Raw genomic sequence first — 24,703 nt, forward strand, 5'->3', positions numbered from 1 at the left:
TGTCAGCTGCGATAGGCAGCTGACACCCGGACGCGATCGGCCGCGCTCCCCCCGTGAGCGCAGCCGATCGCACTGGACGTACTATTCCGTCCTTGGGAATTAGGGCCCACCCCACATGGACGGAATAGTACGTCCAATGGCAGAAAGGGGTTAACCATCTTCCCTGTCCCTGCTGAAGAAAAGCAGGCCCAAACCATGATGCTGCCACCACCATATTTGACAGTGGGGATGGTGTGTTCAGGGTGATGAGCTGTGTTGCCTTCCATTTCAATATGATCGCTTGCACAGTGCTCCTTGGGATGTTTAAGTTTTGGAAATCATTTTGTATCTAAATCCGGCTTTAAACTTCTCCAAAACAGTATCACGGACCTGCCTGGTTGTGTTCCTTGGTCTTCATGATGCTCTCTGTGCTTCAAACAGAACCCTGAGACTATCAAAGAGCAGGTGCATTTATACGGAGACTTGATAACACACAGGTGGATTATATTTATCATTATTAGGCATTTAGGACAACATTGGATCATTCAAAGATCCACAATGAACTTCTGGAGTGAGTTTGCTGCACTGAAAGTAAAGGGGCCGAATAATATTTCACGCCCCACTTTTCAGTTTTTGAATTTCTACGAAAATTTAAAATAACCAATAAATTTCATTCAACTTCACAATTGTGTTCCACTTGTTGATTCTTCACCAAAAATTTACATTTGATATCTTTATGTTTGAAGCCTGATATGTGGGAAAAGGCTGAAAAGTTCCAGGGGGGCCGAATACTTTCGCAAGGCACTGTAACATGTCAGGAAATAGAAGACTGATTATTTTTTCCCCAACACAAAAGCTAAAAAGCTCAAGCAATAGAAACTGGCCAGTTTTCAAAGGGTTAATAATACTTTCAAATTTGCACCATATAGATAATATATGAAACACGATTTCATCTTTCCAGTCACAATTGATATTCTTTGCCAATTCTTTGTTTCCTTCCCAAATGACATTTTCCGTACATGATCAGGATATAAAGGTTTTTGGAAAAAAAAAAAGATCTAGTAGTTCGCATAATCATGTCCTTGGTATTCATCTAGCAACGTCAAGCTCCTGAAAAACCTTAAAATTCCCCATACAGACTTCAAAGCACCAATGATCTCGCTACACAATGCGACTAATGCCACATTTATGCAGTTTTATTCATGGTCTCCACAGACTGGGCAGGCAAGTACATGGCACTTTCCCAAAATCATGGGCAGACAAGCAATAATCAAATGTACGGAAACCAAGAAAGTCACATGGAGATTAAATCACTTTACCAGAAGTCAAGAAAAGACTCAAAACAACATTCATAACACATTACGCGTCCTAATACTGTAGTCTGCTCAAACCTGAAAGAACGTCTGAGAAAATGATTAGGCTACTGCCTTGTTCAGATACGCGGCCATTGCGCACAACACTACACCTTCAAGTGAAGCAGTTTAAGTGCCTGTTCACATCACATTTTCAGCTTACCTTGAGCATGTACACCCAGAACTTTCCCGAAGCAAAAACTAAACATGCCTATTGGCTCCAGTAGTCAGAAAGACTGTACTTCAGCTCAGCACAAGAGAGGGTAAGGAATAAAGGAGGTGACTATGCTATACCATCCCGCACACATCACTTAAATATTAAATGGTTCACAGGAATAATGATAGCAAAAAAGAATACCGTAAGTAGAAATGACAGTAGTATATATACCATCATAGAAATTTATGTTCCATAAATGAAAAAAAAGAAGAAACTCCATATACATAGCTTATAAAAAAATAAATAAATAAATTTTGTTGAAAAACAAACATGAAATGCGTGTCCAGGGCTCCCCTGGGAATAGTGCACTTGCATACTACAATGGGTAAGTGATGTTGATCGGAATATTAAGACTCTCTGGCATATGCAATTTATTACTATTTCACCTTACGAGTAGCCATTGTGACTTAGGAGTCCTGTGCAATCTAGAAAAGCGATATATCTCTGGGCCACAGTTTATAACACTGTATTGGTTAATATTAACCAGTGTGATTCCTCACTAATTAATAAATCATGCACACTGGAAATTAGATATAGGAGAGTCCAGTTTATTATTTGTACTGCATATGATCAATGAAAACGCCCTACTCAAATGTTTATGTCCAGGGTGATTATACGAATCCGTCTTTGCTTACCTTATTATTGATTATGTATTGTACCTTTATATGTAATTTAGATTTACTAAATTGACTTTTTGCGTTATATTTATGAAGTCAGCACTCCAAAATAACTTATTTTATTGATAAACACATCACATAAACAAAGAACACGTGTGTGTGTGTGTGTGTGTGTGTGTGTGTGTGTGTGTGTGTGTGTGTGTGTGTGTGTGTGTGTGTGTATATATATATATATACACACACACACACATACATACACACATAAAAATACATATACAGTACATATACAGTACAGACCAAAAGTTTGGACACCTCATTTAAAGATTTTTCTGTATTTTCATGACTATGAAAATTGTACATTCACACTGAAGGCATCAAAACACTGAATTAACACATGTGGAATTATATACTTAAAGTGTGAAACAACTGAAATTATGTCTTATATTATATTATTATATTAGGTCTTATATTCTAGGTTCTTCAAAGCAGCCACCTTTCGCTTTGATGACTGCTTTGCACACTCTTGGCATTCTCTTGATGAGCTTCAAGAGGTAGTCACCGGGAATGGTTTTCAGTTCACAGGTGTGCCCTGTCCGGTGTAATAAGTGGGATTTCTTGCCTTATAAATGGGGTTGGGACCATCAATTGTGTTGTGCAGAAGTCTGGTGGATACACAGCTGATAGACCTACTGAATAGACTGTTAGAATTTGTATTATGGCAAGAAAAAAGCAGCTAAGTACTTTAAGAAATGAAGGTCAGTCAGTCCGAAAAATTGTGAAAACTTTGAAAGTGTTCTCAAGTGCAGTGACAAAAACCATCAAGCGCTACAAAGAAACTGGCTCACATGAGGACTGCTCCAGGAAAGGAAGACCAAGAGTCACCTCTGCTTCTGAGGATACATTTTTCCGAGTCACCAGCCTCAGAAATCACAGCTAACAGCAGCTCAGATTAGAGACCAGGTCAATGCCACACAGAGTTCTAGCAGCAGACACATCTCTACAACTGTTAAGAGGAGACTTTGTGCAGCAGGCCTCCATGGTAAAATAGCTGCTAGGAAACCACTACTAAGGACAGGCAAAAAGCAGAAGAGACTTGTTTGGGCTAAAGAACACAAGGAATGGACATTAGACCAGTGGAAATCTGTGCTTTGGTCTGATGAGTCCAAATTTGAGATCTTTGGTTCCAACCATCGTGTCTTTGTGCGATGCAGAAAAGGTGAACGGATGGACTCTACATGCCTGGTTCCCACCGTGAAGCATGGAGGAGGAGGTGTGATGGTGTGGGGGTGCTTTGCTGGTGACACTGTTGGGGATTTATTCAAAATTGAAGACATACTGAACCAGCATGGCTACCACAGCATCTTGCAGGGGCATGCTATTCCATCCGGTTTGCGTTTAGTTGGATCATCATTTATTTTTCAACAGGACAATGACCCCAAACACACCTCCAGGCTGTGTAAGGGCTATTTGACTAAGAAGGAGAGTGATGGGGTGCAAGCCAGATGACCTGGCATCTACAGTCACCAGACCTGAACCCTCAGAGTGAAGGCAAAAGGGCCAACAAGTGCTAAGCATCTCTGGGAACTCCTTCAAGATTGTTGGAAGACCATTCCCGGTGACTACCTCTTGAAGCTCATCAAGAGAATTCCAAGAGTGTGCAAAGCAGTCATCAAAGCAAAAGGTGGCTACTTTGAAGAACCTAGAATATAAGACATATTTTCAGTTGTTTCACACTTTTTTGTTAAGTATATAATTCCACATGTGTTAATTCATAGTTTTAATGCCTCCAGTGTGAATGTACAATTTTCATAGTCATAAAAATACACAAAAATCTTTAAATGAGAAGGTGTGTCCGAACTCTTGGTCTGTACTGTACATACACTACGGTTCTAAAGTTTAGGGTCACCCAAACAATTGTGTTTTCCATGAAAATACTTTTATTAGGCTAGGTTCACATCGCGTTTAACGGATCCGCTAACGCTGAAGCCCAAAATCTTTTCTTTTCTACAATCGCGCTAATGCATGTGCTGGCATGCGTTAGCAATAGAGGTCTATGCACAGCGAACGCGTCCGTTCGCTGTGCGTTAGACCTAACGTATCCGAAAACGCGGTAGACCGCGTTCGAGGGTGCGTCACAAAGTAACGCATCTTCTCTAATGCATGCCGTTATGATAATGTATGGTAATGGGTGCATTAACGGATTTTTGAAAGAAAAGCACAGCTTTTTCCAATGAAGCGAACATTAGCTGAATCAGAAACACACTGTATACATTGTTAATGTGGTAAATGACTATTCTAGCTGCAAACGTCTGGTTTGTAATGCAATATCTTCACAGGTGTATAGAAGCTCATTTCCAACAGCCATCACTCCAGTGTTCTTATCGTACTTTGTGTTTGCTAACTTGGTTCCATTAAACTCTCAAAATGACCAGAAAAAAAGAACTTTCATGTGAAACTCGACAGTCTATTCTTGTTCTTAGAAATGAAGGCTATTAACGATTTGAACATGACTTTTATTCCAGATCAATGGGAAAACGCAATTCGTTTTACTTACTCATCAAATATTTGCATGACACTGCAAGAAGCATATTTTAAAATCGTCACAAGACGGTACTTCACACCGGCTCGCCTTTCCCATTTACCTTCTGGAGGGTCTCCCCTGTGCTGGAGAGAGTGCGGAGAATACGGGAGCTTGTTACATGTTTTGGAAGTGTCCAAAGGTGAAACAGTTATGGAGACAGGCCACAAAATTTATTAATAACATACTAAAAGACAATATCACAGTCACCCCAGCAATGGCCTTATTGTCCCTACAATGGGAAATTGTTAGCACAAATGTGAGACCTATAATAATTCATATATGCTTAGTCGTTAAACAAATCATAGCTTTCCACTGGAAAAATCCAATTTTACCAGCTTTCAATGAAATCATAGAACAAGTTAATTTACATAAATCATATGAAGAGAATTTCGCAATTGCGATCAACTACTATGGGAAATGACAAAAAATGGAAGAAATGGGTTGAGATATATTCTGAATTATCACATTAAAAGTTAAAGCGACATCTGTTGTATACTTGTGAAGAGAACATATGTTAAAATTGTCAATAGTTAATTAGATTACAATTGTTTCTGAATGGACGGCATGTCCGCAATGTTTTATGTACTTTGTTACTTTCCCCTCCCTTCCTTCCCCCCCCCCCACTCCTCTTTCCCACATATTATACATAAATAAAGATTATTTGAAAGAGAAATGAAGGCTATTCCATGTGAGAAATTGTCAAGAAACTGAAGATTTCCTACAACGGTGTGTACTACTCCCTACAGAGGAGAGCACAAACCGGCTCTAACCAGAGTAGAAAGAGAAGTGGGAGGCCCCATTGCACAACTGAGCAACAAGACAAGTACAATAGAGTCTGTAGTTTGAGAAATCGACGCCTCACAGGTCCTCAACTGGCAGCTTCATTAAATAGTACACGCAAAATGCCAGTGTCAACGTCTACAGTGAAGAGGTGACTCCGGGATGCTGGCCTTCAGGGCAGAGTGGAAAAGAAAAGCCATATCTGAGACTGGCTAATAAAAGGAAAAGATAAATATGGGCAAAAGAACACAGACATTGGACAGAGGAAGATTGGAAAAAAGTGTTATGGACAGACGAATCCAAGTTTGAGGTGTTTGGATCACACAGAAGAACCTAGGTGAGATGTAGAACTACTGAAAAGATGCTGGAGAGTGCCTGACGTCATCTGTCAAGCACGGTGGAGATAATATGATGGTCTGGGGTTGCTTTGGTGCTGGTAAAGTGGGAGATTTGTACAAGGTAAAAGGGATTTTGAATAAGGAAGGCTATCACTCCATTTTGCAACGCCATGCCATACCCTGTGGACAGCGCTTGATTGGAGCCAATTTCATCCTACAACAGGACAATGACCCAAAGCACACCTCCAAATTATGCAAGAACTATTTAGGGAAGAAGCAGGCGCTGGTATTCTATCTGTAATGGAGTGGCCAGCGCAGTCACCAGATCTCAACCCCATTGAGCTGTTGTGGGAGCAGCTTGACCGTATGGTATGCAAAAAGTGCCCATCAAGCCAAACCAACTTGTGGGAGGGGCTTCTGGAAGCATGGGGTGAAATTTCTCCAGATTACCTCAGCAAATTAACTGCTAGAATGCCAAAGGTCTGCAATGCTGTAATTGCTGCAAAGGGAGCATTCTTTGACGAAAGAAAAGTTTGAAAGAGAAAATTATTATTTCAAATAAAAATCTTTTTTTCGAACCTTGTCAATGTCTGGACTAGATTTTCAATTCATTTGGCAACTCATTTGATTAATAAAAGTATGAGTTTTCATGGAAAACACAAAATTGTCTGGGTGACCCTAAACTTTTGAACAGTAGTGTATGTATGCATATATATGTATATATAATATAGTGAACACTTAAGCACAATGTAACTCCAAGTCAAACACACTTCTGTGAAATTAACCTACTAGTTATGATGCAACACCGATTGTGTATCTATTTCTCTTGCTGTTGTGCAAATGGAACAAACAGGTAGAAATGATAAACAATTAGCAAGACAACCCATATAAAGGAGTGATTCTGCAGAAGGTGACCACAGACCATTTCTCGGTTCTCTTCCTTTTAGGCTCTTTTGGTCACTTTTGCATTTTTTCACTGCTCTCACCCCTAGAGGTACAGTAGCATGACGCTACAACCCACATTAGTTGCTCAGGTTGTGAAGCTCATCCAGGATGGCACATCAGTGTGAGCTGTGGCAAGAAGAGTAGCTGTGTCTATCAGTACAGAGTACAGAGCATGGAGCAGATACTAGGAGATGTGAAGGGGGTCGTAGGAGTGTAACACCCCAGCAGTGGGACCACTACTTACTCCTTTGTGCAATGAGGAACAGGAGGAGCAGTGCCAGAGCCCTGCAAAATGACCTCCAGCAGGCCACTAACATCCATGTGTCAGCTCAAAAACTGTCAGAAACAGATTCCATGAGGGTAGTATTAGGGCCCAACACCATGCAGGGCGAATGGAATTTGCCAGAGAACACCAAGACTGGCAGATTCGACATTGGCGACTTGTGCTCGTCATAGACGAGAGCAAGTTCACACTGAGCACGTGTGACAGACGTGACAAAGTCTGGAGACTACGTGGAGAACGTTCTGCTGCCAGCGACATCCACCAGCATGACCGGTTTTGGCAGTGAGTCAGTAATGGCATGGGGAGGAATTTCTTTGGAGGGCTGTACAGCCCTCCATGTGCGAGTCAGAGGTACCCTGACTGCCATTAGGTACCGGGACGAGATCCTCAGACCAGCCTGATGAGGAGACGCAAGCCGTTTTGAAAGCTTGCTTTGTAATACCATTCACTATATTTTGTTAGCCATTATAAGGTATCACACCCACAAGATTCCTATTTTGTCTCTCTTCTGATGCATGACAATGCTAGGTCTCATGTAGCTGAAGTGTGTCAGCAGTTCCTACATGATGAAGGCATTGATGCCATGGACTAGCCTTCCTGTTCCCCAGACGTGAATCCAATCAAGTACATCTGGGACATCATGTCACGTTTCATCCACAAATGCCACGTTGCATCACAGACTGTCCAGGAGTTGACTAATGCTTTAGTCCAGGTCTGGGAGGAGATCACTCGGAACATCATCCGCCACCTCATCAGGAGCATGCCCAGGATTTGTAGGGAGGCCATACAGGCACATGGAGGCCACACACACTTCTGGAGACTCATTTCCTTGTCTTGAGACAATTCCACTGAAGTTGGATCAGCCTGTAATTTGATTTTCCACTTTGATTTTGATTATCATTCCAAATCCAGGCCTCCATAGGATATTAACTTTGATTTACATTGATCATTTTTATGTTGTATTGTTCTCAATGTATTCCACTATGTAATGAATAAAGATTTGCAACTGGAGTATTTCATTCAGTGATATGTAAGATGTGATAATTTAGCGTTCCCTCTATTTTTTTTGAGCAGTGGAGATTATATACAGTGGGTACGGAAAGTATTCAGACCCCCTTTAAATTTTTCACTCTTTGTTTCATTGCAGCCATTTGGTAAATTCAAAAAAGTTCATTTTTTTCACATTAATGTACACTCTGCACCCCATCTTCACTGAAAAAAAGCAGAAATGTAGAAATGTTTGCAAATTTAATAAAAAAAAGAAAAACTGAAATATCACATGGTCATAAGTATTCAGAAAACTCCTCCGTCCCGGGTGGGAAGTCTCCGTGTTCTCAAAGCAATTGTTGCAGAACCAATCAGATAAGCATTTAGGCCTTTGTGCAAATGTTGCTACAATTCACTGATCGTACTGCCGCTTGGGCTACATGCAGACGATGAGCGTTTGGAGCGTGTCTGGAGCTGCGTATTTTTGCTGCATCAAAAACACAGGCAGTACAAGCAAAGTGGATGTGATTTAGAGATCTTGCGCCCACCGTTTCCTTTTAAGGATATGTGCACACGTTGTGGAATGTTGTGCCGATTTTTCCGCACTGCTTTCCGTAAATCCGCAGGAAATCCGCGTATTTACTGCGGAATTACCGCGGTTTTTGTGCGGATTCTACTTGTGGTTTTACACCTGCGGATTCCTATTGAAGAGCAGGTGTAAACTGCTGATGAATCCGCACAAAGAATTGACATGCTGTGGAATAAACAACGCAGCGTTTCCGCACGTTTTTTTATACAGCATGTGCACTGCGGATTTTGTTTTCAATAGGTTTACATGGTACTGTAAACTCATGGAAAACTGCTGTGCATCCGCAGCTGCCAATCCGCTGTGGATCCGCAGCATGTGCACATAGCCTAACACAGTGTAAACTGGTGTGTGCTTCAAATCCGCAACACGTTAATTTCTCTTGCAGGTGCACTGAGTTTTCTGTGTGGCTTTTTCCCATAAACTTGCATTAGATGTGAAAATTCCACAGTTAAAAAATGCAGATGCATGTTAAGTGCGTTTCCGCAATGGAAACATCAAAAACGCACATAATCCGCAACTAAGGATATCAATAAAGTTTGTCAAAGCAAAATGCCAGAAAGTGTCAAAAACAAAGCAGCTTTATTTAAAGCATGACATGGCTTACATGCTAGTGATTTTTTGCAAACCAAGGGGACCATGCAGAAATCAGAGACATCAGATATGTCATAACAAACATGGGGCCTATGGGGATGCAGTATACTATACAGGCCACCTATGGGGGTGCAATATACTTTACAGGCTGCCTATGGGAGTGTATTATACTATACAGGCTGCCTATGGGAGTGTATTATACTATACAGGCTGCAGTATACTATACAGGCTGCCTAAGAAGCTGCATTACACTATAGAGGCTGCCTACGAGGGTGCATTATATTAGGGGCTACATTGCACTATAGAGGCTGCCAATGGGGGTGCATTAAACTATACAGGCTGAAAATGAGGGTACATCATATTATACAGGCTGCCTATGGATCTGCATTACACTATAGAGGCTGCCTATGAGGGTGCATTATATTAGTGGCTGCATTACACTATAGAGGCTGCCAATGGGGGTGCATTACATTAGGGGCTACATTATACTATAGAGGCTGCCTATGGGAAGTGCATTATACTATAGAGTAGAGGTCCCCAACGTTTCTGACCTAGAGAGCCACATTCAGCTCTGAGAGAGGGTCGCGAGCCACATTCAGCTCCCGCCCCCTCACAATAATGGTAACCAAAGCTTTTCCACAAAAATCAATCTTCCCAAAGCAGTATACAAAGATCCATGGGTTCCTACAATACCCCCATTCAGTATTCTCCTATAAAAGCACTCCCAAGACACTGTCACATCCAGCTTCAAACACCTCCTCTGACAGGTGGTATCATCTTGTCTCCAGCGTACCATACTTAAATCATCTCAAAACCCCTAAGACCAGTATATGTGCATCCAGATCTGCTCTTTTGTGCAGGGCTGCTCACAAAATTCACCATTTTCAAATGTGCTCTTCATAACTGTTTACTAAATCTGGAGCTAATGCACCAAGCTGACAGACAGCCGTGAGCCACAATTCATGGGACCGCGAGCCACATGTGGCTCCCGAGCTACAGGTTGGGGACCCCTGCTATAGAGGCTGTCCATGGGGAGTACATTATACTATAGAGTCTGGATATGGGGGGTACATTATACTATAGAGTCTGGCTATGGGGAGTGCATTATACTATATGGAGGATTGTCAAGAGTGTTATACTATATGGAGACTATCTAGGGAGCCATCATACAGTGTGGAGATTAGTGTTAGAGCTATTAAACAGTTTCTGGGATACTAAGGGGTCAGTATATATATATATATATATATATATATATATATATATATATATATATATATATATTTTGAGGGGGCATTAGACTGTATGAGAGAGCAACATATCGTGTAGAGGGGAGTTTTAAAGAGGGAGACTTGGGACATTATTAAATGTAAATGTATTGTATTGTGACTGTCAAAGGGGCACACACAGGGCAATATTTCTTTCTAGGGGAAAAAAATGTGGGCACTGTTTTCTAGGGCACTTGCACCGGCATTACTGTATTCTAGAGAGTTGCTTTAGTATTTAGAGGGCACATAGTACCACACAGCATGTGCATTAATAGGGACACATATGGCGGCAGCAGCAGCGGCTCAGCATTGGGGTATCAGCAGGATGAGGAGATTGTGCAGGTTGGGAATAGTCCCATTGGGGACAGTGCTGAAAATATGAGACGTGAAATGTAACTTTGTTGTAATCTCTGCAGCAGAGTCCTGGCTGAAAGAAGTTGTCATGTCGGTCTGGGCCAGATGGAAAAAGGCAGGGAAAGTGAACGATTCCATCAGAAAGAATGTCAGCTGTAAGTCACCATCTATAACTGTGCAGTGATCTGTTATATGTTCTGTAGGATTGATATCTACCACTGACCATATGGCAGTAACATCAACATTGGTCTTTATATAGAGATTATTTTCAGCAATAGCGCGGTCATCTGCTGAGGTTCTCCTCCACTATTAGGGTGCATCACCCAGTAGTAATTAAGGTTACCTGGTTAGGGGCCCACTCAGAAGTTTCGCTTCCCCTGAACCAAAACCCTAGCTACGCCTCTGAGTAGGTGGGAGGTGTATGTAAAGGCTTGGCCCCGTCATGGTGCAACGTGCGCCTGTACTTGGTTTGAGGTGTCATCCTGTGCTGACTGCTCCTTACATTGGAGCCTAGGAGCCTTTAATGTTATGCCCCTCCACCATCTGGCATTGGGAATGAGGTGAGGGAGAATATCTTGCCAACACTGTAGGAATATTTTTTTTTACAAAGATACCATTTTTGGAAATGAAAAAAAAAAAACAACTCAATTCATCAAGTGCTTATGGCAGAAAACTGGCATAAAGCACTTTTAAAATAAGCTGAATTATGTTGATACGCAAAGGTAAGTAAAAAAGTAGCAATTTCTGGTGATTTCAAACCCGATGCATCTCTGCCAAAATGGGCAGAACTAGAAGGGAGCCGGGGCTACATCAGCCTGTGAAATTCATCAAACGTGGTGGCATTTCCTCCACCAGAAACGCTACTCCAGCCATTGAACTGATGCAACATTTCTGGGTAGGTGCAAGGAGGAGCACGTCACAGAGAAAATGAGCCAAATTCATTAAGACTGGAGTAGGAAACATGGCCGTTTGATAAATTTGGTGAGTCTTTAGATGGACTAGTCTGTTTTCACCGTACAAGTGCCAGAAATTTCGACCAAAATTATGGTGCATTTGTGTGTGTCATTAGGTGACACCCCAAATCGATGAATGCATAGGTGTATAAAACACAAAATAAATGTGATGTATCTTCAACAATTATTTGGTGCAAAATGTGCATTTTTCCTAGTAAATCTCCCTGTGCTTCTGGGACAGTTTACTACTTCTAGAAGTACAGCAGCCGCCATAAAAGTGTGGTCAGTATGTCATGGCCATTTCTAAGACCTATTCTTGAAAGTGCTGAAAAAAGAAGTCTCTCGACTTGTAACACACAGACGGCCACATCAGACGTTTCCAGCAGCTGTGGTCAAACATGTAAGCTGCATTTCTGCTTTAAACCCCTGAAATATGACATATCCCGACCTTTGTACGTGGGCCCCTCAATGCCTTAGGCCTATAACAGGTTCCATGCCCAAAGCTGAGAGAACATTAATGCTCCTAGGAGATTCCCACCAGTGACTCAGCACTCACAGAAACCATTGTGAGAGGATGCACATCTACGTGGCCAGGGATGTCTGGAAGAAAAGGAGAACACCATCTGTTCTCAATTACTGGCCTCCCAGCACAGGGGAAGGGGCGGGAGGGAAGGACCCCAGAACACAAGGGAGCCAGAGAAAGGATGACATGGCTGGGGTGGGGTGGCCATTACTGCAGGAGACCTGCTGGGAGGTGTAGTGCTAGCTGTAGGATAGAATGGGCCTTGGAAGTACAGCGAGTGGGGAGACAGCCTGTTTAATCCATTGAGTTCTGACACAAGTATCAGCAAGCACTGCTGCATCTTTATCTGTCAGACTACCTTCACACAATGAGTTTCTAATATTGCAGCATTTCTGCACTTATTCGGTAAATTACGTTATTTTGCAGTTTATCGTTTTGGGTTTTTTTTACATGCGCTTTTATCACATTTTTGATGCTGTGCCTTGTCTTTTTTTGGCATGTCATGTTTTAAATAAAGTTGCTGTGTTTTGTTAGTTTCTGGTATTCTGGTATTTGGCTTTGACAAAACTTTATTGATACAGTCACGTGTGGATTACAGGCATTTTTAGAGCATTTCCACATATTTTGCCTCTGGGTTTTCTACATCTAATACAATTCTATGGGGAAGATCCGCACATAAAGTGTACTCACAATAGAAGATTGACATGTTGCAGATTTTACGCACCGCAGGTCAGTTTGTACAGTGTAAAAAATAGAAGCACAATGGCCATGAGATTTCTATAAATCCTATCTACTTTGCTGGGACTGTATGATGATGCGTTTGTTGCACAGCAAAAATACACAGCATCAAAAAGGCACCAAATAATCATCGTGTGAACATAGCCCTATACAGCCTGCTGTGGGGTACACTGTACCTCAGATATTACACGGAGACAAAGGTGGCAAGGATTCTCTAGAAGCACTGGTATAATCCACGCCTATGAGGTCTTACCTCTACTGTACCACCACCATCACTTTGTAGAAGACTATTCCTGAAATACAACAAACTATGAGCCATACAGGAATTTGTGTGTGGAAAAGTAAAGTTATAAATCATGCCTGCACCATGCACATTGTTCAGGACTAGTCCGGCGGGAAGGCGACTAGTCCACCATGATTGACATCCAACATATCAGGGACATTACCATCAGATCTTTGCAAATCTCCCACAAGTAATTGATGTCCTGTCTTCCTGGCAATGCACAATGAAGCCCGGTGTACGTTTTCCAGCTTTATTCACGCACTGTGCAATGCCCAGGAATGGCGGGATCCTATGGTGATGTCCTGTATAGTGCAGGTGAGGCTTATGAATGTACTATTCACACAGAATTATATGGCACATGCAGGAGTTTATTCTAATGCAGGTATAGGCTTATATAAAGTGATGGTGGTAGTTTAAAGAGACTGTCAGCACAGAATGACTGTTCAAACCAAGTATAATCAGCTCAGTGCTTCAGGCCAATCATGTGTATACACCTTACCACCTGCTCGGTTTCCATCTACATGAAGCCAGAAAGGTCAATTAAAGGGGGGCGGAGTAACATGAAAACAAGTAGGTGGGAAGGTCTATATAAATCATTGGCTCCGAAATGAAGCCAAGAACGGCGGGAATTTGTCAGCATAGAACAACTGTTCAGAAGAGTCCCTTTAAAGGGAATCTGTCAGAGGGATTGTGCACAGTACCTACAGACAGTGTCAGGACGGCGCCGTTATACCGGTTAATGATCAGATACAAAATCTCAGATACAGATACCATTTTACATGAAGAATAGTCCTACGGTTGTCGGTCAGGACTAATATGGGCTATACCCTATGGAGCTCCCAAATATCATATAACTTCAAAAAACATGGCGCATATCACTACAAGAAGTATATGTAATGCTTAAAAGGTATCTTGTTGGTCTTGGCCCCGCGAGGAAGCTTATGCGAAACGCACATAGGGGCGCATGTTTGCCCTCATGGACATCGATATGGGTAAGAACCAGTGTTGGGACTATGATTTTTCCACTGCTTAGGTTTCAAAAGGTCAGTGGTCACTGACCTGAGATAATATTATTGTTATACTTTTTTACCTAGCTAGTGGTGATGTGCCCTCAAAACTATATGGCTAAGATAAAATTCAGTGCACTGTCACTTTACATTTGCATCTGAGTTGTGGCTCTGGTTCTGTGAGATAATTTCTCTCACTATGTTTATGGGGTAAGCACTAGTGATGAGCGAGTAAAGTCATTGCTCGGGTTTTTCCGAACACGCTCGGGTGATCTCCGAGTATTTGTTATTGCTCGGAGATATAGTTTTCATCGCCTCAGTTGCATGATTTACGGCTGCCAGATACGCTGAATACATGTGAGGAATGCCTGTTTGTTAGGGAATTCCCACATGTATTCAGCGTATCTGGAAGCCGTAAATCATGCAACAGAGGTGATGAAAACTATATCTCCGAGCAATAACAAATACTTGGAGGTCACCCGAGCAACGAGTGTACTCGCTCATCACTAGTAAGCACCCAATCCTTGACCCGTACCCTTAACCGTATTCAAATCACTCGGTTTTGATATAATTGCTCTGTGATATGTTACTGATTGTTTGTCATAACTTATTGTGATATTAAAATATACCTTTTAATAATTATATATATTCTTGTTGTGATATGCTCCGTGTTTTTGAAGTCATACCAAGTAATGATACCTGGGTTGATGTCAGAAGCGATACTGGTGAATACCTAATCAGAGCACCACATGAAGCCCCGCCCCAGAGTACGAGCATATCATTAACTCAAAACTGAAAATAAAGAAACAACAACAACTACAAGACGTATTTCATCACCAGTTATTTTAATCAGTATAATTGCGGCAACCTGACAGTGTCTGTAAGTTACTGTGCCCAATCCTGCTGACAGGTTCCCTTTAAGAGGAGTGGAGGAGCCGACACGTTTGATTTCAGCCAAGTATGTTTTCTTGGGAACTTTATGGCAGAGGAAACATCCGGGCAGGGCACACTGCTCGGATGGCTAATCCAAGAGGCTTACCCCGTGGCTTCTCCCTGCCCCGCTCCCCTTGAGTGACAGGTCTCTCCCTATACACACACATGAAGGCAGAGAATTTTCAATGAGGGGAGACAGGATGGGAAAAGCCGCTGGGGAGCAGTCACCTGCGATGAGTAGCCCCAGCCAGCTTTGGAAAAGCCACAGTGTACAATATACCTGCCTTAAAATTAAAGAGCTTGACCGCAGTTCAGGCAGCATGAATCTGTCAGGTTTCTTTTAAAGGGAATGTGTCGTCCAAAAAATGTTTGTATGTAAAAATATAAAGAATGTTTACATTTTTTTAATGGTATAAAATATGAGAAATTAAGTAAAAAGTTTTGATATTTTTATTTTAAACTAGGTGGAGCAGTTGCTGACATTCATAATGAAAATCTAGTGTATGGCTAGCTCGGATTAGGACTGCAGTAAATGTGGGTGGGATCTGCCCGATGTGTCTGATGTCACTTCTCCCCTTCCTTTCTGGGCGTTTATAAAGGAGAAGGAGGATCTAGTTTAGGCGCTCAGTGTGGAGATATGTTGTTTGTTGGTGACTGCAGTACGATACCGACCAGGTAATACATTTCTTCAGGCATTAGGGAGTGGGTAGTTGCCTGGCGTTGGGCTGCACACTAGGTCTTTACAGAGCTGAGGGGAGCAGTCATATAATGCGGCTGCAGCGCTCACAGGAATCAGTCCATCTCACACGATGGGATTAGATACACAGCACAGTGGATACACCACTCAGCGAACTGTGTCACATGATAGATCCATGGCTCAGTGGGCAATTACTGTCATCCAGCTCACAGCTGATGCGTCCACAGCATAGGCGGTAACGTTGGCCACGGACAGCAGTCCGCTGTATTAGCTATGTGCAAGTGTCCAGCTATGAGAAGAAGGGCTCATTCACATGACTGCATTTTTGGTCCAAGTACTATCTAAAAAATCAAACAGCTCGGACTAAACTACTATATAATTGTCTAATTCTGTCTGTTTGTCTGTAACGGAAATCCCCGTCACTGATTGGTCGCGCCAGCCGCCTGCGACCAATCAGCGACAGGCGCAGTCCGGCCACGAATTGGCGCGGGATTTGAACCACGCTTCGCTCATTGGTCGCGGCCGGCCGCGACCAATCAGCGATATTGGCGCGGGATTTAAACCACTACATACAGATTCTAGAATACCCGATGCGTTAGAATCGGGCCACCATCTAGTGTTATATAATGGGGCAGTACAGATGAGAAATTTTTTTCAATAACTGAATCTGTGTGTGAATGAAATGACCGCATGCACTAATATCTGTAAATCAGCGGAGATTTGGCTATTCAAGCCTATGGAAGTGTAAAAAAAAATTGGATGCCATACGGAGACACAGTATAACATCAGATTTTTATGGATACATTGCAATTCTGTAATATAGGAAACTGTATGTATGGTCCTGTAAAAGATTAATAGCTGCTGCTGTAATTAAACGGATTGTACACGGAGAACAGATGACAAATGACAAAAAATTGTCCCACTTTTATGGATGAAACTCTGAACCATTTTTTTTTTTTTATATGCTTGTGTGAACTTATCCTTGTGTACATGTGTATACATATATAACTAAACTTTAATAGAGGCCAGAAAACCATGACATTCCCTTTAGCATTTTGTTTGGTTCCAAAATGGAGTGTACAGGAGTGAGTGGGTCCTTGTGCCATCTTGGTTACGTTTCAAACATTTGCAAACAGAGGTTTGGATTTTTGGCCCATTTCTTACAAACTGAAGAAGGAAATGAAATCAGGGCTCAGCGACATCTGCAGCATGGAGTTACTCTCCCATAGATTCGCCTTTCTCTCATGGGACAAAGCTGCACAGAATACTCACAGGTGTGCGATACCCAAGTGTCATCATGGGAATCAGAGGACCAGGCACTAGACGAAGCTGGCTAATGGAACCCTCTACAAGGACACTGCATACAACCTTTGCACCAAAAAAATTACAAAACCATTTACTGAAATGCTTAAAAAGCAAAGATTAACCCAGTGATTACCAAGTGGATTTCTACACTATTGCACATCAGACTTCTCTAACCCATGAAAACAGAAGCTCTGACTCAACAGCGACCACAGAATTTCCAAAGAAACGCTGCTGCTAAAACAAATTATCAAGACGGATCACATGCACCCGCCGAATCTCACATGATGGGCTCATAGGCCGCAGCCCCAGGTGGTACATTTACCATGGCTGCTAGAATTCCTCTCTGTACAGTGAGCGGATCATTTGTTGTGTGGAGCAAGAGAAGTTAGCCCCAGATCACACACAGCCCCCCCAACCCAAGGATTACACAGCCCCCCAGGATCACACTCACAGCCTCCACGGATCACACAGCCTCCACGGATCACACAGCCTCCACGGATCACATAGTACACCCCCCCGATCACACAGTCCCCCTTGGATCACATACCCCCCCGGATCATACAGCTCCCCCGGATCACACACACACAGCACCCCCCCCTCCGATCACACAGCCCCCCCAGATCACACACACAAAGCCCCCCCCCCCCTCAGATCACACACACAGCGCCCCCCTCGGATCACACAGCCCCCCCTCGGATCACACAACCCCCCAGATCACACAGCTCTGGCTCCTGTTTCTGTAATTTTACTCTACAGTAAAGCAAGAGAAGTGCTGTGTGAAGCATTTCTTCCAGCACACAGACCATGACCACAAAGACTAGGGCTGGGGGGAGATTTAACCCAATGTGTGTGCTCTGGTTCCTTCCTTCCACGCCACATAGAAATAAGGCTGATGAGGCGTGCCGTATACTGGTCCCACATACAGATCGGAGTAATGCAATGTGGATGGATGCAGGAGCAGGCTTTACAAGGCCCATGAGAACATGTTGAAGAAAAATAGGGGTAACCAAGGGTAAACAATGTCTATAGAATAGCATTTGGGAAAATTAATAGACTAATGTAATAATTGAAAATAATAGATAACTCCCAAATGAGTTTATTTTAACCCTAATATCGGATCAAGACAGCTATCCAAAACTTATACAGACAGGGGGAGGGAAATGAATCCAATAAGGATAGCCTTATGTCTTTTTAATAAAACTGCTTTATTAATAGTGCAAGGCAGGAGGGCAGTGGTAACAACATAGTGGCCACTATGTTGTTACCACTGCCCTCCTGCCTTGCACTATTAATAAAGCAGTTTTATTAAAAAGACATAAGGCTATCCTTATTGGATTCATTTCCCTCCCCCCGTCTCCATGAGAACATGTAGCTAGTCACAGCCACAATTTGCAGACACGTCTGAATACTGCCGAAACTTCATAAAACAAGTAACTATAGAATAACACAATACACATACATCAGAAAAGTAACGGAGACATACTAAGTGAATACATAATGTAGCATGTGCAATAATTCATTCCACAATAACCCATGAAAGACTACTCCAAAAACCTACATGGAATACATGAAATCCACAACACCAGGTAACATAAAATAGTGTAAGGAAGAATCACCACCCAAAATGCAACACAAGATGGCACACCAATACTAACAGAAAACACAGCAAACCAGAGCAACCCCAAACCAACATCACACCTAGGAACCAAGAGACCATTCAATAATGAAGAACCATCGATCTTGTTACCAGGCTTCATCCAAGTTCCCGGATTTTCTCGAGACCTTTCTCCAGGGATGACTTTCTATCCTCCTTGGAATTGTCCCCTGGAATAGCTTCCCTTGTGAGTCAGCTTGGGTCTTTTATACACTTGGGACCACCAGCTGTGTACCCGCCTTCCAACATGCAGACACTGTCTCATCTTATGAAAAAACTGTTCAGATCTACCAATGTTCTTTCCACAGAATCATGAAGTCTTATCTGGTAGTTGGTACCTTCTACAACATCCTGATGTTCCTGTGTTTGCACACTGAGCGGAGCCGCACTGGCCAGCCCATATCACCCCTTGTGTTTGCAGTGCTTCTGTTATCAGGGGCCTTTGTAAGTTACCATAAACAATTGTATCACTCATATGCTCCAACATAAAGGCCTCCAACATAACAATTAACACAAGGTCTACTTTACACATTGTATACCCGGCATTAGAGATAAATATCTAGCATTCCCATAGAGCTGCAAGTAATGGCTCCAAGTAAATACACCTTAAGGTACCGTCACACTAAACGATATCGCTAGCGATCCGTGACGTTGCAGCGTCCTCGCTAGCGATATCGTTTAATTTGACACGCAGCAGCGATCAGGATCCTGCTGTGATGTCGCTGGTCGCTAAATAAAGTCCAGAACTTTATTTGGTCGTCCGATCGCCGTGTATCGTTGTGTTTGACACCAAAAGCAACGATACCAGCGATGTTTTACACTGGTAACCAGGATAAACATCGGGTTACCAAGCGCAGGGCCGCGCTTAGTAACCCGATGTTTACCCTGGTTACCAGCGTAAAAGTAAAAAAAACAAACAGTACATACTCACCCAGCGTCATACCTCCCCCAGCGTCTGCTTCCTGACACTGACTGAGCGCCGGCCCTAAAGTGAAAGTGAAAGCCGCTGTGCTGTTAGGGCCGGAGCTCAGTCAGTGTCAGGAAGCAGAAGCTGGGGGACGCTGGGTGAGTATGTACTGTTTGTTTTTTTTACTTTTACGCTGGTAACCAGGGTAAACATCGGGTTACTAAGCGCAGCCCTGCGCTTAGCAACCCGATGTTTACCCTGGTTACCCGGGGACCTCGGCATCGTTGGTCGCTGGAGAGCGGTCTGTGTGACAGCTCTCCAGCGATCAAACAGCGACGCTGCAGCGATCGGCATCGTTGTCGCTATCGCTGCAGCGTCACTTAATGTGACGGTACCTTTACATATCGGTCATCCAAAAAATCTGTCAATGTGCTAGACATTACATATTATCTCAGGAAGAAAAAGTCATCCATCCGAACTCAATCATGGTGGATTCTTAACTTCCCCGACGTCATCTGTCCGTGACCCCTAAACACAATAGATTGTAGGAGGCACTCATCAATATCGGCCGATGTTAGTCCAATGTGCTTGGGGGACATTAGTTAATCCCCCAATGCAAGTTTGGCTTATTAGTAAAATTATGGTAAACTTTCTGCTGATTGCAATGAACCAATCATCATCGCTCAGCACAACTAATATAACAAGTGGTTTCTCCTAATTCACACAACACGCCTTTTCCTACAGCAGTCTCCGTGTTATCCTCCCCTTGGTACGCTTGTACTCTGTAAATGGTGATGGTTACGTGCACAGATGAGCTATTACTAATGAGTATTAAATGAAAGTGTATATGAAATTCGACTAGGTTACACCAGATGGAGTTTGCATTTTTAGCTAATATACTAATCATATTCACCTTTATATACGCCATGATGTTTGCTTGAGAAAGGAGCTGATCAATTCAGCTCTGCAAGTAAAATTGGACGTTACACACCAAGACTAAAGGTACCGTTACATTAAACGACTTACCAACGATCACGACCAGCGATACGACCTGGCCGTGATCGTTGGTAAGTCGCTGTGTGGTCGCTGGGGAGCTGTCACACAGACCGCTCTCTCCAGCGACCAACGATCAGGGGAACGACTTCGGCATCGTTGAAACTGTCTTCAACGATGCCGAAGTCCCCCTGCAGCACCCGGGTAACCAGGGTAAACATTGGGTTACTAAGTGCAGGGCCGCGCTTAGTAACCCGATATTTACCCTGGTTACCATTGTAAAAGTAAAAAAAAAAAACCACTACATACTCACATTCCGATGTCTGTCACTTAGTAACCCGATATTTACCCTGGTTACAAGTGAACACATCGCTGGATCGGCGTCACACACGCCGATCCAGCGATGACAGCGGGTGATCAGCGACCAAAAAAAGGTCCTAATCATTCCCATCGACCAACGATCTCCCAGCAGGGGCCTGATCGTTGGTCGCTGTCCCACATAACGAGATCGTTAGCGGGATCGTTGCTTACGTCACCAAAAGCGTGACGTTGCAACGATATCGTTAACGATATCGTTATGTGTGACTCAGCCTAAGGAGTCAAACAATGTCTACACAGACCATCAGTAGACGGTTGCATGACATTGGGCTATGAGCCAGATGTCCAACAACTGGGGCTCCATTGATCTCATGTCACAGTTCTAAAAAGACTATCATGGTGCACAGCAAGACAGCAATGGAGGCTGGAATTGGAAGTCTATCCTCTTAAGTGAGGAGTTTCATTTTTATCTTAGAAGTAATGATATCTGGAGGCCTCCAGAAAAAAAAAATGAAAGTATCCCAGGAGTTGTTTTTGAACAGGATAACACCAGGCCGTATGTTGCTTGTGCTTCTGTCAGCAGCTTGAGTGGACTAAATGTGCTACCATGTCCTACAGCATCTCTAGATTTGTCTCCCATCGAGCACATCTGGGAAGTCATTGGTTGGCAATTACAAAAGGAGCTGCCAGCAGCGGATCTTGATGATTTGACCAAGTGCATTCTTTCAGTTTGGCAGCACATTCCTCTGTCAACCATTAATAACCTCATTGATAGCATGTGGGGCTGTGTAAGTGCCACTACGTTTCCTTCCTTGTGTTTAATTTCAGGAGTGAATTTAATTTACCATTTTTCAATTCACCTGTTTTCCCCAGCAATTGTTTTAAAAAAATGTTTGGTAATCCTAAACACTTGTTAAAAGCCACTCCTTCTCCTCATCTCTCTTAGAGTACCGTCTCACAGTGGCACTTTGGTCGCTACGACAGCACGATCCGTGACGTTCCAGCGATATACATACGATCTCGCTGTGTCTGACACGCTACTGCGATCAGGGACCCCGCTGAGAATCGTACGTCGTAGCAGATCGTTTGAAACTTTCTTTCGTTGCAGGATCACCCGCTGACATCGCTGGATCGGTGTGTGTGACACCGATCCAGCGATGTGTTCGCTTGTAACCAGGGTAAATATCGGGTTACTAAGTGCAGGGCCACGCTTAGTAACCCGATATTTACCCTGGTTACCATTGTAAATGTAAAAAAAAAAAAAACACTACATACTTACATTCCGGTGCCTGTCACGTCCCTCGCCGGCGGCTTCCCGCACTGACTGAGCGCCGGCCGTAAAGTAAAAGCAGAGCACAGCGGTGACGTCACCGCTGTGCTGTGCTTTACGGCCGGCACTGACACAGTCAGTGCGGGAAGCAGACGGCGAGGGACCTGACACACATCGGAATGTAAGTATGTAGTGTTTTTTTTTTTTTTTACATTTACGATGGTAACCAGGGTAAACATCGGGATACTAAGCGCAGCCCTGCGCTTAGTAACCCGATGTTTACCCTGGTTACCCGGGGACTTCGGCATCGTTGGTCGCTGGAGAGCTGTCTGTGTGACAGCTCTCCAGCGACCACACAACGACTTACCAACGATCACGGCCAGGTCGTATCGCTGGTCGTGATCGTTGGTAAATCGTTTAGTGTAACGGTACCCTAATACTTTATGCATATTCTTGATTTGCCCATAAAGTGCACATGGAGTGACACCAAGATAACAGAGCATACAGGCATAGAGGGTGACACTCTGATATCACAAGGCACAGGAAGCGACACCCAGATAACCGAGGCCACAGGAGCAGATTGTGACACCCTAATATCAGAGCGCACAGGGGGTGACACCCAGAAAATAAAGCGCACAGTGGGTGACACCAAAATAATACAGTGAACATACAGAGAGTAACACCCTGTTATCAGAGTGCACAGGGACAGGGTGATCAAAGGATAATGTGGTTCCAGAAACAAATAGGTATAAGATTAAGACATCAGAATTATTGGGAACATTAAAACAAGGGAAAGATTAAAACCATAATGGAGAAAAAGGAGAACACCATGTCTACGAGTTTCAAGCGAGCTGCTCGATCGAAATGCGTAGACCCGGTGTTGCTCGATAGAAACGCGTAGACCCGATGTGTCTCTTTCCTGCTTTTCCTCCATTATGGTTTTAATGTTCCAAATAAATGTGCTGTTATAATTGCAAACCTATTTACTGTGATTGCTTGAATCACATGGCCTCATAGAACCCATTCATACAATAAAAACACAAAACGCTTTAATTGTGGATAAAAATGGCCGTGTAGTTTATTTAGGGTTACATAAATTAATTAATCACCAATAAATAAACTCCATAAATTATAAAACCAAAGTACCAAACTTTTCCAATAAACCAATCCACCCAGACATGGGTGATTTTCCCACAAGGCCATGACTCAGCGAGACATGGCCCCCCAAACCACACAGCCATTTTTCAATGAGTTTGTAGGTCCAAATTAAAAATATCAAGGCCAATATCAGATAAATGAGCCAAATCAGGCCTATAAAGGCCCGGTAAAAAACCCTCCAAATCCAAATGCCGGAATGAAAACCCTGAAATTAAAAGAAAAATTTTTTCCATGGATTTATTGACCCTTCTCCGGATTTTATCTAAAAAAGAAAATTGATTGTCGTGCCACAAAAGTCTGGGAATAATCTTGAAAAAACGAAGTTTGAATCAGGCAGAATTTGCTTAAGATAAATAATATCGGATCGAATGGCCGATAATAAGTCAAGAGTCCTGATTTTTCCGAGAACATTCCCAGCTACATGAAATATAATTAAATCAGGGGAAGGAAATTTAATTAGCCATTTCTTCACTTCAGCAACCAGGCAATGCCATTTCAAGCCGCGAACTCCATGCCACCAAACCTGAATATCAGAAGGATTAAAGGATAAATTTTCAGCATAAGATCGTTGGCTGGCCCTCTTCCTGGCCCAGAAGATAAAAGAATGTCCGACTATCCAAATGACTAGCGGACCTGAAAGAAAACCAATAATTAATAGTCATACAGATCATGTCGTACATATAATTTGAACCTTTTGGAGTTCCATCTTCCCAATTCCTTTATCCCTGAATCGGAAAGCCCGGCCCTAGAGGCCTCCGTAGCTGCTCCGATTCTAAACAAATGAGATGTGATTTTAAGGTGTTTTTTACCCAAAAAGCTTAAACATTTCTTTAGGACAAAATTAAATTGAAAGACAGTAACAGGAGAAAAATCTCTATGAATGAATAATGGGCCCTGTCCCATAGGTCTGACCTTAATCCAATTTGCCGTGTTATCAACAGGGCAAATGATAGAGACATGGATCGCGTTAATTTTCAACCTAGATCCCCTGCCTAATTAATCTGTCTTTAATTTTCTTATAAATAAAATTAAAAAAAAAAAAAAACTACTCATGAATCTGGACATCCGAAATCATGAGTCCCGAAG

At 42.8% G+C, this 24,703-nt stretch overlaps 1 protein-coding gene across 3 annotated transcripts in view; it reads right to left on the reverse strand.

The window, feature by feature from the left end:
• CSGALNACT2 (chondroitin sulfate N-acetylgalactosaminyltransferase 2) overlaps window positions 1–24,703 on the reverse strand; it is a 115,308-nt gene that overhangs the window by 46,061 nt on the left and 44,544 nt on the right. Inside the window, exon 2 of one of the 3 annotated variants that reach the window (XM_077259377.1) lies at window positions 4,720–4,829. The exons of the other annotated variants lie outside the window; for them this stretch is intronic. The gene's annotated coding sequence lies outside the window, so the exon portion shown is untranslated. The remainder of the gene's footprint in view (window positions 1–4,719; window positions 4,830–24,703) is intronic. 3 annotated transcript variants of the gene reach the window in all.

This window comes from Ranitomeya variabilis, chromosome 4 (genome assembly GCF_051348905.1).
Source record: "Ranitomeya variabilis isolate aRanVar5 chromosome 4, aRanVar5.hap1, whole genome shotgun sequence".
In the NCBI taxonomy this organism is placed as follows: Eukaryota; Metazoa; Chordata; class Amphibia; order Anura; family Dendrobatidae; genus Ranitomeya; species Ranitomeya variabilis.